Consider the following 16,671-nt stretch of genomic DNA (forward strand, 5'->3'; position numbering starts at 1 on the left):
AATGCCTCTGGCTGTACTCTCCCCCATATCTGCAATAAAAAACTTCCCTTTAATCAAACCTAGGAGCAGTAATGTCCTCAATTTATAAAGAAAAGAGGGAAAAAAGATGGATGTAAGAAAAGGAAGGGGTTGAAATCCCTAGAGTAAGCAAGCATTCTCTTAATAGAAGTTGGGAGGTAGAGTAAACACAGTGCCACCCCACAGAAAAGAACAAAGGCATAAACTAACAAATACTTAAGTACTACTACAGCTCAGCTACCAATCTTTGTCCTTAGGAACCAAGAGACATTGCACAATTTGTGGAATTATCATGAGCATTTACTGCATTGAGGAGCAGCATAAACAACAGGAGAAACATGAAGCATCACCAAATGTGATGATCTTACCCCATGGTGAGAGCAAAGCAAAACTGAACCATCTAGAAGTATATAAAGAAGACATTGATCTCATAGGTAGGGAGAGCTCTAGGGGTCATCCCAAAAGCAGCAGTCTCCCAGAAAACTGGAAACACAAGAAATTTGCCTGGGGTGCACATCTAAGTCATTTAAGAAAGAACATTAAGAGTGCAGCTATTTCTGGGCATACTCAGGTTGTGATCATGGTTAAGGGAAGCACATGCTTATCTTACAATGATAAAGCACAAATTCAGAGGGGAAAGTGAGACGTTTCTTCTAGGATCCCTGAGTGAATGAGTCCACACTGCTTGATGCCTCACTGGTGCCTCAGAAAGATTTTAGCTGAAATGAAGAATAGCAAAGTGTGGTGGTTCATGCCTGTAAGCCCAACACTGAGGAAGTTGAGGCAGAAGGATTGCTGTAAGTTGAAAGGCTACCCATACTACAAAAAGTAACCCTACCTATCAAACAAAAACAAACCTCCCAGCCTGCCAACGGGCCAACCTAATCTAGATAGTTCCTCAATGAAGTTCTCTGTCCAGTTGATGTTAGGTTGTGACAAGTTGACATTTAAAATTAACCATCACAGCAATCATTGTCTCCTGTGGAAGATGTGTGCCATCTCCATGCAAGGTCTTCTCTATTCCCAACAAAAATAAAACAGCTGTGAAAGGTCTTTTAAAAAATTAGTTAAGGAAAAACAAAATGCAGTGGGGTTTACATGAAAGGACGTTTAGGAGAGAATTGAAAACTCTCCTGGTTCAAAGAAATCCCACAGTGATGAATAAAGAGCATGGAACCAAAGATCAGAGTAAACCTTATGTGTAAACAGTGAATATGGAGAAAGTAGGAGGACGAACAGAAGCCCCAGGTTAGCTCCCTATTATAAGTCATCAAAGGACCTGTGTGTTCACTCTTCCCAAAGAAGATGTGTAAGAGCCAAGAGTACAAAGAAATGTTATTTGACAGATCTAACCATAAGAAAAATAAAAATCAGATCTGTAATCAAGTTAACCTTAATCCTTGATAGGATGATAACTATCAAAAGGATAAGCTATAAGTGTTGGCAAGGAGACTGAGGAAAGGGAGCACTTATGTACTGTTAACAGAAATGTAAATTCAAACTAAAGACACATATGGAACATTCCAGAAAGACAATTTTCACTGAAATTTCTACAAGTAGTGTGTTAACATTAATCTCTTTAAAACAGTAAAAATGTGACATGATATTTAATTTATCATCTTTACTAATTTTATTTTATTATGATGATATTAATCCTGTAAAAAAAAGGCAAAATTTGACATATTTAATTTTAGTCTTTACTAATATTATTTTATTGTCTTGAATTTTTGTGGTGCTGGAATGTATCCCAGGGCCTTGTGCACGCTATTTAAAATGCTCTGCAGCTCTCTGCTCCTCCCTGTTCCAGAGATAGCCACATCTTCTTGTGCAGTGCCATCCTCGTCTCATAGACAAGATGGTGAAGGTCGGTGTGAACAGATTTGGCCATATTGGGCGCCTGGTTACCAGGGCTGCCTTCTCTTCTGACAAAGTGCAGATTGTTGCCATCAACAACCCCTTCATTGACCTCAAATACATGGTCTACATGTTCCAGTATGACTCCATCCATGGCAAGTTCAATGCCACAGTCAAGGCTGACAATGGGAAGCTTGTCATCAACGGGAAGCCCATCACCATCTTCCAGGAGCGAGATCCCGCTAACATCAAATGGGGTGACTGACGCTGGTGCTGAGTATGTCGTGGAGTCTACTGGCGTCTTCACCACCAAGGAGAAGGCTGGGGCTCACCTGACGGGTGGGGCCAAAGGGTCATCATCTCTGCCCCTTCCACTGATGCCCCCATGTTTGTGATGGGTGTGAACCACAAGAAATATGACAACTCCCTCAAGATTGTCAGCAATGCATCCTGCACCACCAACTGCTTAGCCCCCCTGGCCAAGGTCATCCATGACAACTTTGGCATCGTGGAAGGGCTCATGACCACAGTCCATGCCATCGCTGCCACTCAGAAGACTGTGAATGGCCCCTCTGGAAAGCTGTGGCGTGATGGCCGTGGGGCAGCCCAGAACATCATCCCTGCATCCACTGGTGCTGCCAAGGCTGTAGGCAAGGTCATCCCAGAACTGAATGGGAAGCTCACTGGCATGGCCTTCCGTGTTCCTACCCCCAATGTATCCGTTGTGGATCTGACATGCTGCCTGGATGTCGCGCCCACCTCGTCCGGCAAGGAAGACGCAACACGGTTGGATTCTTCTCAACAGCCTTTACTGTAGGAGACCTTCTTTGTTGATACAGGGAGGCGGCGGCAGCCAGCCCTAAGTGTTACAGCTCCAAGTGTTACAGCTCCAAGTGTTACAGCTTTAAGTGTTACCGCGCCGAGCGGCAAAGCCGCTCGGCTTATATACACAACAGTATGCTAATCTTCTTTCAGGGATTGGTGGGGCACGAGTCACCCCACTGCCATCCCAGCTACTTGTCCTCCAGAGATTGGCGAGGCATGAACTCCCATTTAGCATAGTACCGCCCCAGCCAGACTGACGTCAGGTGCAAAACTCCACGCATGCTCAGTACTGTTGTTAGGAGGGCGCCAGATTCACCTCATTATCATACAGCTGTCGCACCGCTCCCTACATCTCCCCCTTTTTTGTTTAATAAAATGACTGGTCTAGATCTGGGTGTCACGTCAATCTTGTCATTGCTCCTGTCTTAGGTCGTTCCTGACGATGACTCGGCCTTACCCGTCGTTGGGTCACCCTATCGCCACCGGGCCCCGTGTCTTAGGTTGGTCCGAGCTCGAGGAAAGTTGCCCGTCCCTGGATACAATGACCCCACATGACTGTGACAAAAATGATCTAGGGCGAACTCTTAATCTTTCAAAGAGGCCAGCCATACATTGGGAGAAGCACCATTGTCAATGGCGGTCATAGCCTGGTAAACAACCGCTTTGTGTCTGGCATGTTCTCTTTTTAAACGGCCAATAAGCCAGAGACATACTCCGCATCCCAGGAGGACAATAGCTCCCCAGGCAAACATGCCCGCCCACTCCTTAAAAAAGGAGAAAGCATTGGTAATCCATGAGGTAAAGTCTTTAATTGTGATGGGGTCCAGCCTAGTGCTGTTGAGGACAGCAATCTGCATCAGCAATTGTCTGGATAGTTGCTCTGCTTTCATGGACCAGTTTCCTTTCAGATAATTTGAGATTTCTTTGCTCTGTTGAGAATGCTGAGAAAAGTTGGCTTGCAAAGGAGTAATGCATAAACCTCTTAGGGAGGAAACGCAAGACAGCTGTGTCATATGATACAGTGCTTCAATTTGTTCTTGAACTAAATCTATCCTTTGATTGGCTAATAGAAGGCCAGATGCCAAATGAGTATTAAATTCTTCTTGTATCTCTAGCGCCATTGTAGTTCTTTCTACAATCTGATTGACAGTCTCAGCCGTCTGTATTTGATTGGTCATAGCAATTGTAGCTGTGGTAGCTGCGGCAGCAGACAGCACGATGGCTGAAATTATGGCTGCCGTAATTCCAAAATCTCTTTTGGTTCTCAGCAAATTGAGAATAGGAAAACTATCTGGGTTTGCCTCTACTGGGATTGGCACAAAGGAGGGAATCTTGACCATCACTGCGGTGTCATTGTTGCCATCCCAGCATTCAGCTAAATAGCAGACTACATCAGAGCTATTACAATTTAAAACACCATTGCTGACATTAGTGCTTATCAGAAAGAAAAAAGGTGATCTAACACATACTGAAGTACTAGTGGCAGTATTATGTTCCAAGAGGTTATTATATTGAATATTGGTCAACCTGGTATCCTTTTTTCTTGTAGCCGAAACATTATATAGCGTGAAGTTCTCACCCATCAACCTAGCAAAAGGGGTCAGGGATGTATATGCCCCTTGCTCATTGGACAGCACCCATTGAAACCAAGGCCAGAGATTATGCTTGCCAGTCTTATTCTCCCCCCAGTCATACTGTACATGGCCAAGAGGAGGGGAAAATTCAAATCCCGGTAGGAATTGTTTTGTTCTATGGAATGGACTCTGACATGGGGTAAAATTAGGTGGAAACTCTTGATTCGGGGGGCAAGCGGGTAAGACTCTACGACGGGTAGAGCTATTCTGTGTATAGTTACCTTGCCCTGGGCGTGATGGAACACTACAATTATGTATCACAATTAGTGTTGTAATGTTCAGATCAGCAGAACTATCGACTGACATGTCCTCGCTGGGTGAAGAGACTCCCTGGGCAATTTGACTCAAAGCAGCCAGGATGATCCCGGTGTTCATTGTGCTGTCACTTATAGGATTCAACCAATTAGCTAACGTGGCTCTACGTAACCAAATACAGGGCAGGGAAGAGTCTTTAATGGTAAAACATAAGGTATGCAACAGAGAAACGTTAGTGGCGGCATACCGTTGGGGCATTTCTCCAGTTGGCACTATACAAGGAACATCACGCAAACAGGAGGTAGAGAAAAAGGTTGGTAAAACAGTAGAATTGCTATGGACTGGCATGGGTACTGGCCAGGATCTGGCAATAGCCCACAGGGTGATCGAATTAACCTGTATTATCATTCCCAGTAGCAATAGTAGGGTTCGTAGTCTCATCTTCAGGAAGAGCAGAAGGCAATTTTCGAGTCAAGCGCTCAGGTACCCAAATTGGATTTTCTTGATTCTGCGGAAAAACACAAACAGCTCCCCTAGATCTCGAGATCACGGGATCTGGGCCACACCATTTATCAGTTAAGACATCCTTCCACTTTACTTCTGCATTAGTTATAGGTGTAGTAGCAGCATGGCGATCCGCAGCACAGCGGCCATGCGCATCCAAAACTAAGAAATTTAGAGTAAAAAGAGCTAAAGAAAGTTGTTCTTTTGGTGTTCGGCTGCTGGCAATTCCCTCTTTTTGTTTTTTTATCAGCTCTTTTAAGGTACGATGTACTCTTTCCACAATTCCTTGACCTTGGGGATTGTATGGCAATCCTGTAGTATGTTTGACCTGCATTGTCTGGCAAAATGCCTGAAAGGACTTTGCAGTGTAGGCAGGCCCGTTGTCCGTCTTGAGACTATCAGGCTTTCCCCAGGCTGTCCATGTCTCTAAGCAATGGCTAATGGCATTACGAGCCTTTTCACCAGTCATCAGAGTAGCATGTATAATACCAGAACATGTATCAACAGAAACATGAGCATATTTTAAATTTCCAAATTGAGATATGTGTGTGACATCTATCTGCCAAAGTTTTAGCGGGATCAGACCACGAGGGTTAATCCCTACATGAGGAGGGTGGTGAAATTGAACACAATTCTGGCAACTTAACACCACATCACGAGCTGCAGCTCTAGAGATTTTAAATTTTTGTTGAAGAGTAAAGGCAGGTACATGAAACTTTTGATGAAATTCTCTAGCGAGATCAACCGGAGCAGCATGAAAAATAAACTCTCTACGAGTACTAGCATCCACCAGGGCGTTATTACTGGTCATGGGACCAGGCAAATTAGTATGGGCTCGAATATGTTGTATGAAAAATTTATTTTTTCTGGCCCAAATCAAATTTTGTAATTCTAAAAGAATTTGACATACAGTACTAGTCGACCGAATTGGCCCTGCAATTTCAAGTGAGCGTACCGCATTAACCACATAAGCAGAGTCAGAAATTAAATTAAAAGAATCATGAAATCTTTTGAAAATTTCCAATACAATTTTACATTCTGTAATTTGGGGGGTACCTGGACTATATTGAATTAATACTGGTTCTTGAGAATCAACCATATAGGCACCTACACCGGTTTTGGAGCCATCTGTATAAATATCTAACGCTCCAGACAAAGGCTCTGAGGCAGTGACCTTTGGAAAGATCACTGGATGTTCAGTAAAAAATTGTAGCAGCGGATCCTTAGGATAATGATTGTCAAACTCTCCATCAAAACTACAGCGCAATATGGCCCAATCATCTATCAATGCACACAATGTTTCTACCTGAGCAGTTGTATATGGTATAATAATTTTCTTTGGTGAAATACCAAAATGCTGAATGTAAGATTTAACGCCTAATATAGCTAGCTGTGCAACAGCAGAAGGGTAATATTCAAGGGTTTTATTAGGAGAAATGTGGGGATAAATCCAAAGAAGTGGACCTTGTTGCCATAATACTCTTGTAGGTTGACGAAAAGTTCTCAGTATACACAATAGCAGATCTTCCTCTTCCTTATACCTTTTTAGTATTGTCTTTTCTAGTCTTTCTTCTACTTTCCTCAAGGATAATCGTGCTTCCTTGGTTAAAACACGGGGTGAAGTAAGCTGAGAATCCCCTTTCAGGATCTCATAAAGTGGTTGTAAATCTACATTGGGCATTTTAATATAGGGTCGAATCCAATTTATGCTTCCTAGTAATTTTTGAAAGTCATTTAATGTTTTTAAATGGTCTTTCCGTAATTCAATTTTTTGAGGAGAAATACTATGAGGAGTGATTTTTGTTCCTAAGTATTCTCCCATTTGGCCCATTTGGACTTTTTCAGGTGCTATGCACAATTGGTTGCTTTCAAGCGCCTTAACCACTTTCGCATAAGCTACTTCCAGGGTGCCATGATCTTTAGCAGAAAGCAAGATATCATCCATGAAATGAATCATTCTTAATTTTGGGAATTGGTCACGTACAGGCCGTAGGGCCTGTCCTACATAAAGTTGACACATAGTAGGACTATTTGCCATACCTTGAGGTAAGACCACCCACTGATAGCGCTTATCAGGTTCCTCATTATTCATAGATGGCAAAGTAAATGCAAATCGCACGCTATCTTGTGGAGCAAGAGGGATAGAAAAAAAGCAATCTTTAATATCAATAATAATAATAGGCCATTCAGCAGGAATGCTGGAGAGTAATGGTATACCTTTCTGTATGGGACCCATTATTTGCATTTGAGAATTAATAGCTCTTAGATCATGTAATAACCGCCATTTTCCTGACTTTTTCTTAATAACAAATATGGGCGTATTCCAAGGTGATCTGGATGGTTGAATATGTCCTAATTGTAATTGTTCGAATACTAATTCGGCAGCAGCAATTAATTTTTCAGAGGATAGAGGCCATTGAGGAACCCATAAAGGCTCCTCTGTTTTCCATGTAATGGGTATTCCCCCCTCAACGGCCCCTAGGAAAAACCCAGACCCGTCCTGTCATGTTTTTGTTCTGACAGTACTGGGTCAACTCGTCCTTGTAAGTTCTTTCCCAGACCCTTTCTAGGCACGTAACCCATTTTTGCCATCATATCCTGGACTTGTGGGGAGTAATCATTTGTCAGTCTCATGTCCAGCTCTACTAAAACATCTCTGCCCCACAGCGTTACTGGAATGTCTATAACATAAGGAGTGATCTTTCCTGATCTCCCTTCTGTATCTCTCCACGTCAATTCTTTTGAGCTCATTAAAGGAGCCATTTCGTACCCTAAACCACGTAGGGCCTGAGACGATGTTTGTGTAGGCCATCTGGGTGGCCAGTCATGAGCAGAGATAATACTACGATCTGCTCCAGTTCCAATAGACCAAGGAATGAACGTCCCTCCACAGTCAATGTTAACATTGGACGATCACTCAGTTCCAATGAGATAAAGGCAAATCGGGAACCTGTAGATCCCAAGCCCCTATCCCTTCTAATCCTATTTTCAGCAGGAAAGCGCTTATGTAAGCTGGGCAGAAGCAGCATTTGAGCGATTCTGTCTCCAGGGGAAATGGCAGTGACACCCTGGGGGGAGGCTACCAGCACTTTTACTGTACCTAAATAATCAGGATCAATTACTCCGGGCACAATCTGCAAACCGTCCAGGGCAGAGGAGGAGCATCCCAACAAAAGCCCAACTGTATCTTTAGGGAGGGGTCCTCTAAAATCTGTATCTACAGGCTGCACTCCCATTTGGGGGGTCAGTACGAGTCTGGTGGTGGAGTGGAGGTCCAGTCCTGCGGAGCCTTTAACGGCTCTCCTCGGTCCTTCGGGTGGCGAAGGAAAGGCCAAGGCCTCTGATTGTCCTGTCCTTGTCTGTCGCCCTGTAGAGCCCCATATATTTGAGGGCCCTGGGGACGTGGGCCCCGTTGTCCGTTTTTTGGCTGTGTACCACCATATCCTGTCACTAGGGGTCGGCCATCCAAGTCTTTCACAGATCAACACTCATTTGCCCAATGGTTTCCCTTCTTACATCGTGGACATAGTCCAGGCTGCTTGGATCTATTGCTAATTTTCCCCTTACTCCTTTCAGGGCACTGTTTTCGATAATGCCCTTTACAGCCACATTGGAAACAGGTATCCGTGGTAGTGGTTTTCCCTAATTGTACCACAGCTGCCGCTAGACCAGCATTAGTCAATGGTCCTCCCAGTTCCCTGCAGACTTTCATCCAAATCTCTAAACCTTTATGTTTGTATGGTGTTATGGCATTCCTACATTCTTTTGTACATTGCTCATATACCAGCTGTTTAATGAGCGGCATGGCTGCATCAGGGTCTCCAAAGATCTTGGTAGCGGCCTCTACCATGCGGGCCACAAAGTCTGAAAACGGCTCTGTAGGTCCTTGTAGAACCTTGGTAAGGTTCCCGGAGACTGCGCCCCTATTAGGCAGTGCTTTCCATGCCTTGATGGCTACTCCATTAATTTGGCTATAAACTTGCTCTGGATAACTGGTCTGGTCCAGAGCGAATCTCCCTAGACCCAATAGCATGTCAGCATCCCAATGTCTCTGAGGGTCTGCTCCTGAGGCCAGATTAATGGCAGCCTGAGCATTAGCATGTTCAAAAAGATAAGATTTCCAATCCAAGTATTGACCTGAGGAGAGGCAGGCCTTAGCCAGACTCCCCCAATCCCCAGGGGTGAGGCAATACCTAGCAAGAGCCTCAACTTGAGCCACAACAAAAGCTGCACTGACCCCATAAGTTCTAACCGATTCTGCCAATTGCTTTATAGTCTTAAAGTCAACGGGTTCATGATATCGTTGCCCATTGGCGTCCAAAAATACTGGGAAACTTAATCCCATTTCTCTCCATACCTCTGGGCAAAAGGAAGTACCTTTTGCAGGCCTCGCTATGCTTTTATGTTGAGGGTTGTACGGAGGTGCGGTTGGTATAACTACCTTTTTGCCTAATTGTCTGCCTCCTTGCCACGTGGTGTTAGCATGTGGCCAGTCCGGATCACATCTCTCCCCCTCATACTGAGCAGCCTCTTCCTCAAGGTCAGCCTCACCATCCTCACTAAGCTCTGACTCATCTGACATTTCTAAAGTCAAGGCTTTTAAGGAGGGATATATCTTATCTATTTCCTGGTCCTGATTATCTCCTTTTTTTATCTCTGCCTTCTCTCTGTTCCTTTTGTCTCCTTTTCTTTTCCTTTCTTTCTTTGGGACCTTTTCTCCCTCTGACATACTTTCTTGATGCTCTGCAAGGATTCTCTGACCTGTTCTAACGACTTCCTCACATCGCTTATCCTCTAAACAAGCACGGACTATTCGCCAAAGAGGCTTTGATCCGGGTCTAAGCTTGCCCTCTGTGGCTTCTTTATCTAGATCCCTTCCCAATTTGTCCCATGCTCGCAAGGTAAGAGATCCTGACACTATAAACCACGGAGCACAACGATCGCATTCATCAAGAAAACTTGACAGGATTTTCCTTTCAACTTTGAGCTTACGCCGATTAAGGAGCTCCTGGAGAGCTGTCAGGAGTGGGCTGGAATGTGAGCTTCCCATACTCAATGAACTTATTTGCAAGCGGTTTTTTAGCAAGCTGGCCTGTTTGTTTATACCCAACTCCGTAGCCTGGCACCTGTTGGCTACTCCGAGCAAGTGCACTCCCGTCCGGGACGGTGGCAATTCAAAAGAAAGCAAACACACAACACAAAGACGAAAAGAAACAAAATTATAAAACCTGCCCACAAAGGATCAACTTGAAACAACATCGCTGCAGACCGCAGACCTTTTAGCCTCTAACCCAAGGCTTCCATCGTCTCTGCTCACCTCCAGAGAACTTTATGGTCCCTTACCGGGAACTTTTCCAACGTCGCTCCTCCTGAAGCTGAAGAGTTCTGAGATCCACGAGGATGTCCTCTTCCCCGTACGGGCCACCACTTTGTCGCGCCCACCTCGTCCGGCAAGGAAGACGCAACACGGTTGGATTCTTCTCAACAGCCTTTACTGTAGGAGACCTTCTTTGTTGATACAGGGAGGCGGCGGCAGCCAGCCCTAAGTGTTACAGCTCCAAGTGTTACAGCTCCAAGTGTTACAGCTTTAAGTGTTACCGCGCCGAGCGGCAAAGCCGCTCGGCTTATATACACAACAGTATGCTAATCTTCTTTCAGGGATTGGTGGGGCACGAGTCACCCCACTGCCATCCCAGCTACTTGTCCTCCAGAGATTGGCGAGGCATGAACTCCCATTTAGCATAGTACCGCCCCAGCCAGACTGACGTCAGGTGCAAAACTCCACGCATGCTCAGTACTGTTGTTAGGAGGGCGCCAGATTCACCTCATTATCATACAGCTGTCGCACCGCTCCCTACACCTGGAGAAACCTGCCAAGTATGATGACATCAAGAAGGTGGTGAAGCAGGCGTCTGAGGGCCCACTAAAGGGCATCCTGGGCTACACTGAGGACCAGGTTGTCTCCTGTGACTTCAACAGCAACTCCCACTCTTCCACCTTTGATGCTAGGGCTGGCATTGCTCTCAACGACAACTTTGTAAAGCTCATTTCCTGGTATGACAATGAATACGGCTACAGCAACAGGGTGGTGGACCTCATGGCCTACGTGGCCTCCAAGGAGTAAGAAACCCTGGACCACCCAGCCCAGCAAGGACACTGAGAGCAAGAGAGAGGCCCTCAGTTGCTGAGGAGTCCCCATCCCAACTCAGCCCCCAACACTGAGCATCTCCTTCACAATTCCATCCCAGACCCCATAATAACAGGAAGGGCCTAGGGAGCCCTCCCTTCTCTCTTGAATACCTTCAATAAAGTTCTGCTGCACCCTCTCAAAAAAAAAAATGCTCTGCCACTGAATCACTTCCCAACCCCTGAAATTACAAACTTCAACAACAGAAATATCAACTCATCTTAGTTTAAATTAACTTTATTAAGAAACTGGCCTGACAAAGATTAAAACAGAGACTGAAGGAACACCCATTCAGAGTCTGCCCCACATGTGGCCCATACATATATAGCCACCCAATTAGACAAGATGGATGAAGCAAAGAAGTGCAGACCGACAGGAGCCGGATGTAGATCGCTCCTGAGAGACACAGCCAGAATACAGCAAATACAGAGGCGAATGCCAGCAGCAAACCACTGAACTGAGAATAGGACCCCCGTTGAAGGAATCAGAGAAAGAACTGGAAGAGCTTGAAGGGGCTCGAGACCCCATATGTACAACAATGCCAAGCAACCAGAGCTTCCAGGGACTAAGCCACTACCCAAAGACTATACATGGACTGACCCTGGAGTCTGACCTCATAGGTAGCAATGAATATCCTAGTAAGAGCACCAGTGGAAGGGGAAGCCCTGGGTCCTGCTAAGACTGAACCCCCAGTGAACTAGATTGTTGGGGGGAGGGCGGCAAGGGGGGAGGATGGGAAGGGGAACACCCATAAAGAAGGGGAGGGGGGAGGGGGATGTTTGCCCGGAAACCGGGAAAGGGAATAACACTCGAAATGTATATAAGAAATACTCAAGTTAATAAAAAAAATGTGGTGTTTTTTTTAATGATAATTTTAACTTGCATATTTCAGGCATTAATTGGACTAACCAATTCAGGGTGTACTTGTTTCCTAGCTGACTTTCATGAAGCTCTTTTACTTCTAAAAATTAATTGTTTATCTTCCTAGCATTTTTCTATATGTTTATTGGTTATATGCTATATAGTCCATGGGTAATTTATGTATTTTAAGGCATCTATATGTTGATAGATAATACTAATCTCTCTCTTCCAGTTTTCACATTCTAGACTGTTTATTCATTCACAGCTTCATAACAGGACCTCGACTCCAATGAATACAAGGTGAGTTTGTAGCCATTGGTCCTTCTCCAAGGTAAGGGTTTGTTGTGTTTCTCTTAGTAAAGAATAGCTCTTGCTTCAATTTGCTTTGAAACCTGTCTTGAGTAAACTTCGTCTCACTTAAGTTTTAGCAGACAAATTCAACTGTGTTCTTTCTGATTCCTAGCTACCATGTTGAGTGTCTCAGTTGACTTTTGTGAAACTCTCTCACAGAGAAGAGAGAGAAAGAGAAAGAGAGAGAGATAGTAGAGCACAGACAAAGGAACTGTGTTCAATGTGGCCCCCTATGAAGAGAGACAAAGATCCAGAAATGCTGTCTGTATACCTTATTTTTCTAGCATTCACTTTGTTTACTAAACTTTGTTCACAGTAACCTATGAGGACCTTGTTTGTCACATATGATCTTGTTTCTCTCTCTCTCTCTCTCTCTCTCTCTCTCTCTCTCTCTCTCTCTCTTTCTCTGACACAAAGACATTTATTTCATAGGCTATGTATAATTGATCAGACTCTCGGGTGAACTTTCGATATTTCTAGTATCTTCTTCTGCATGGATTACTCTCTTTTTTTCATCCTGACGTGTGAATTTGTTTTCTTCTGGAAGACTTACGCCTCTACAAGTTCTCTGAGGCCTGAATCAAGACATGCTACAGCCAAGACATGCATCTGGCTTCTCGTGTTGGTGACGGTAGTTGGTTGGACTTGGATTTATAGCGGAGATGAATTGTACACAATGATACATTTTACCTATTTTCACCTGACGTCTTCTGGTCTAGACAACTGACATTAAATTGTCAAGTTCTTGTCTTCAGTGTTTCTTTGCCCCACCATAAGATGTAAATTTTGTTCCTGTCCCTGTGAGGACTGGTTTGATTAGAAAGGACCAAGAGAATGCTTTTCTCCTTTCTCCAGAGTCAGAGCTTAAGAAGGAGAACTGATACCCACAGTTCTCCTTATGTTACTTTTCCTTCTGTGGTCTCATCTTTTTGCCTTTATGTGTTTACTATCAGCACCAAAATTCTTGCACACCCTCTCAGGACATCTAAGGTTCTCAGTAATCAACATAAGATTGACTTTGACAACAAGGAACTTCTCACATTTTTCCAGTCATTGAATCAGACTATTCTCCCAAATAACATACTGCTCTATATAACACTGACTTTTTCTTCTACTAAAAATAGATTTTTTTACATACTTCTTTCCTAGCTCCTCCCAGTTAATCCATCTGCCCCTTTTATCTGGATCCATACCCTTTCTGTCTCTCCTTAGAAAACAATCAGGCATATAGGAAATAACAATTAAGAAACAACAAATCAATATAGAACAAAACAAACAAACAGAAGAAAAAGAGCCAGAAACAGAAAGACATACATGGTATGCACTCATTGATAAGTGGCTATTAGCCCAAATGCTTGAATTACCCTAGATGCCTAGAACAAATGAAACTCAAGACGGATGATCAAAATGTGAATGGTTCACTCCTTCTTTAAAAGGGGAACAAGAATACCCTTGGCAGGGAAGAGAGAGGCAAAGATTAAAACAGAGACTGAAGGAACACCCATTCAGAGTCTGCCCCACATGTGGCCCATACATATATAGCCACCCAATTAGACAAGATGGATGAAGCAAAGAAGTGCAGACCGACAGGAGCCGGATGTAGATCGCTCCTGAGAGACACAGCCAGAATACAGCAAATACAGAGGCGAATGCCAGCAGCAAACCACTGAACTGAGAATAGGACCCCCGTTGAAGGAATCAGAGAAAGAACTGGAAGAGCTTGAAGGGGCTCGAGACCCCATATGTACAACAATGTCAAGCAACCAGAGCTTCCAGGGACTAAGCCACTACCTAAAGACTATACATGGACTGACCCTGGAGTCTGACCTCATAGGTAGCAATGAATATCCTAGTAAGAGCACCAGTGGAAGGGGAAGCCCTGGGTCCTGCTAAGACTGAACCCTCAGTGAACTAGACTGGTGGGGGGAGGGCGGCTATGGGGGGAGGGTTGGGAGGGGAACACCCATAAGGAAGGGGAGGGGGGGGGATGTTTGCCCGGATACCGGGAAAGGGAATAACACTCGAAATGTATATAAGAAATACTCAAGTTAATAAAAAAAAATAAAATGTAAAAAAAAAAGAAAAAGAAAAAAAAAAGAAAAGTTCAAAAAGCTTGAGAAACACATACAGACACAGATACATTCACTCTTGTTGGGATCCTATAAAAAACACAAAACCGGAAGTCAGAGTATCTGCTGGAGGACCTATAAAATGAAAAAAAAAAAAAAAAGCCCTGTCACAATGTAATGAGACAAAGATCCTCTGAAGTTGCCACTGGATTCTTTTGTTTTCATCTTCTCTGAGCATAGGGCCTACCTTTAGTTTCTTCCCCAAGTTCAACTGTCTTGGAGAGAACTAATTTTCCATCTGCAAGCGGTTAACAATTGAAACTACCTTTTTAGGCATGTAGAAGTTTGACCATGTCTCCCTTCAGATTAAGAAACACATGGTGTGCAGGCCTTGGGCATGCTGCCACAGTCTCAGTAAGTTCATATGTGTGTTGGTTACACTGTCCTTAGAAGGCCGTGCTCTGCAGGGATGGTTTAATATACGGAAAACCATCAACGTGATCCATTATATAAACAAACTGAAAGAACAGAACCACATGATCATTTCATTAGATGCTGAGAAAGCATTTGACAAAATTCAACACCCCTTCATGATAAAAGTCCTGGAAAGAATAGGAATTCAAGGCCCATACCTAAACATAGTAAAAGCCATATACAGCAAACCAGTTGCTAACATTAAACTAAATGGAGAGAAACTTGAAGCAATCCCACTAAAATCAGGGACTAGACAAGGCTGCCCACTCTCTCCCTACTTATTCAATATAGTTCTTGAAGTTCTAGCCAGAGCAATCAGACAACAAAAGGAGATCAAAGGGATACAGATTGGAAAAGAAGAGGTCAAAATATCACTATTTGCAGATGACATGATAGTATATTTAAGTGATCCCAAAAGTTCCACCAGAGAACTACTAAAGCTGATAAACAACTTCAGCAAAGTGGCTGGGTATAAAATTAACTCAAATAAATCAGTTGCCTTCCTCTATACAAAAGAGAAACAAGCCGAGAAAGAAATTAGGGAAACGACACCCTTCATAATAGACCCAAATAATATAAAGTACCTCGGTGTGACTCTAACCAAGCAAGTAAAAGATCTGTACAATAAGAACTTCAAGACACTGAGGAAAGAAATTGAAGAAGACCTCAGAAGATGGAAAGATCTCCCATGCTCATGGATTGGCAGGATTAATATGGTAAAAATGGCCATTTTACCAAAAGCAATCTACAGATTCAATGCAATCCCCATGAAAATACCAATCCAATTCTTCAAAGAGTTAGACAGAACAATTTGCAAATTCATCTGGAATAACAAAAAACCCAGGATAGCTAAAGCTATCCTCAACAATAAAAGGACTTCAGGGGGAATCACTATCCCTGAACTCAAGCAGTATTACAGAGCAATAGTGATAAAAACTGCATGGTATTGGTACAGAGACAGACAGATAGACCAATGGAATAGAATTGAAGACCCAGAAATGAACCCACACACCTATGGTCACTTGATTTTTGACAAAGGAGCCAAAACCATCCAATGGAAAAAAGATAGTATTTTCAGCAAATGGTGCTGGCTCAACTGGAGGGCAACATGTAGAAGAATGCAGATCGATCCATCCTTATCACCCTGTACAAAGCTTAAGTCCAAGTGGATCAAGGACCTCCACATCAAACCAGACACACTCAAACTAATAGAAGAAAAACTAGGGAAGCATCTGGAACACATGGGCACTGGAAAAAATTTCCTGAACAAAACACCAATGGCTTATGCTCTAAGATCAAGAATCGACAAATGGGATCTCATAAAACTGCAAAGCTTCTGTAAGGCAAAGGACACTGTGGTTAGGACAAAACGGCAACCAACAGATTTGGAAAAGATCTTTACCAATCCTACAACAGATAGAGGCCTTATTTCCAAAATATACAAAGAACTCAAGAAGTTAGACCGCAGGGAAACAAATAACCCTATTAAAAAATGGGGTTCAGAGCTAAACAAAGAATTCACAGCTGAGGAATGCCGAATGGCTGAGAAACACCTAAAGAAATGTTCAACATCTTTAGTCATAAGGGAAATGCAAATCAAAACAACCCTGAGATTTCACCTCACACCAGTGCGATTGGC

General features: G+C 43.6%; 1 pseudogene; it reads left to right on the forward strand.

The window, feature by feature from the left end:
- Window positions 1-1,873: 1,873 nt before the first annotated feature.
- On the forward strand, window positions 1,874-11,356 carry LOC134486928 (glyceraldehyde-3-phosphate dehydrogenase-like; annotated as a pseudogene).
- Window positions 11,357-16,671: the final 5,315 nt, after the last annotated feature.

This window comes from Rattus norvegicus, chromosome 5, assembly GCF_036323735.1.
Source record: "Rattus norvegicus strain BN/NHsdMcwi chromosome 5, GRCr8, whole genome shotgun sequence".
In the NCBI taxonomy this organism is placed as follows: Eukaryota; Metazoa; Chordata; class Mammalia; order Rodentia; family Muridae; genus Rattus; species Rattus norvegicus.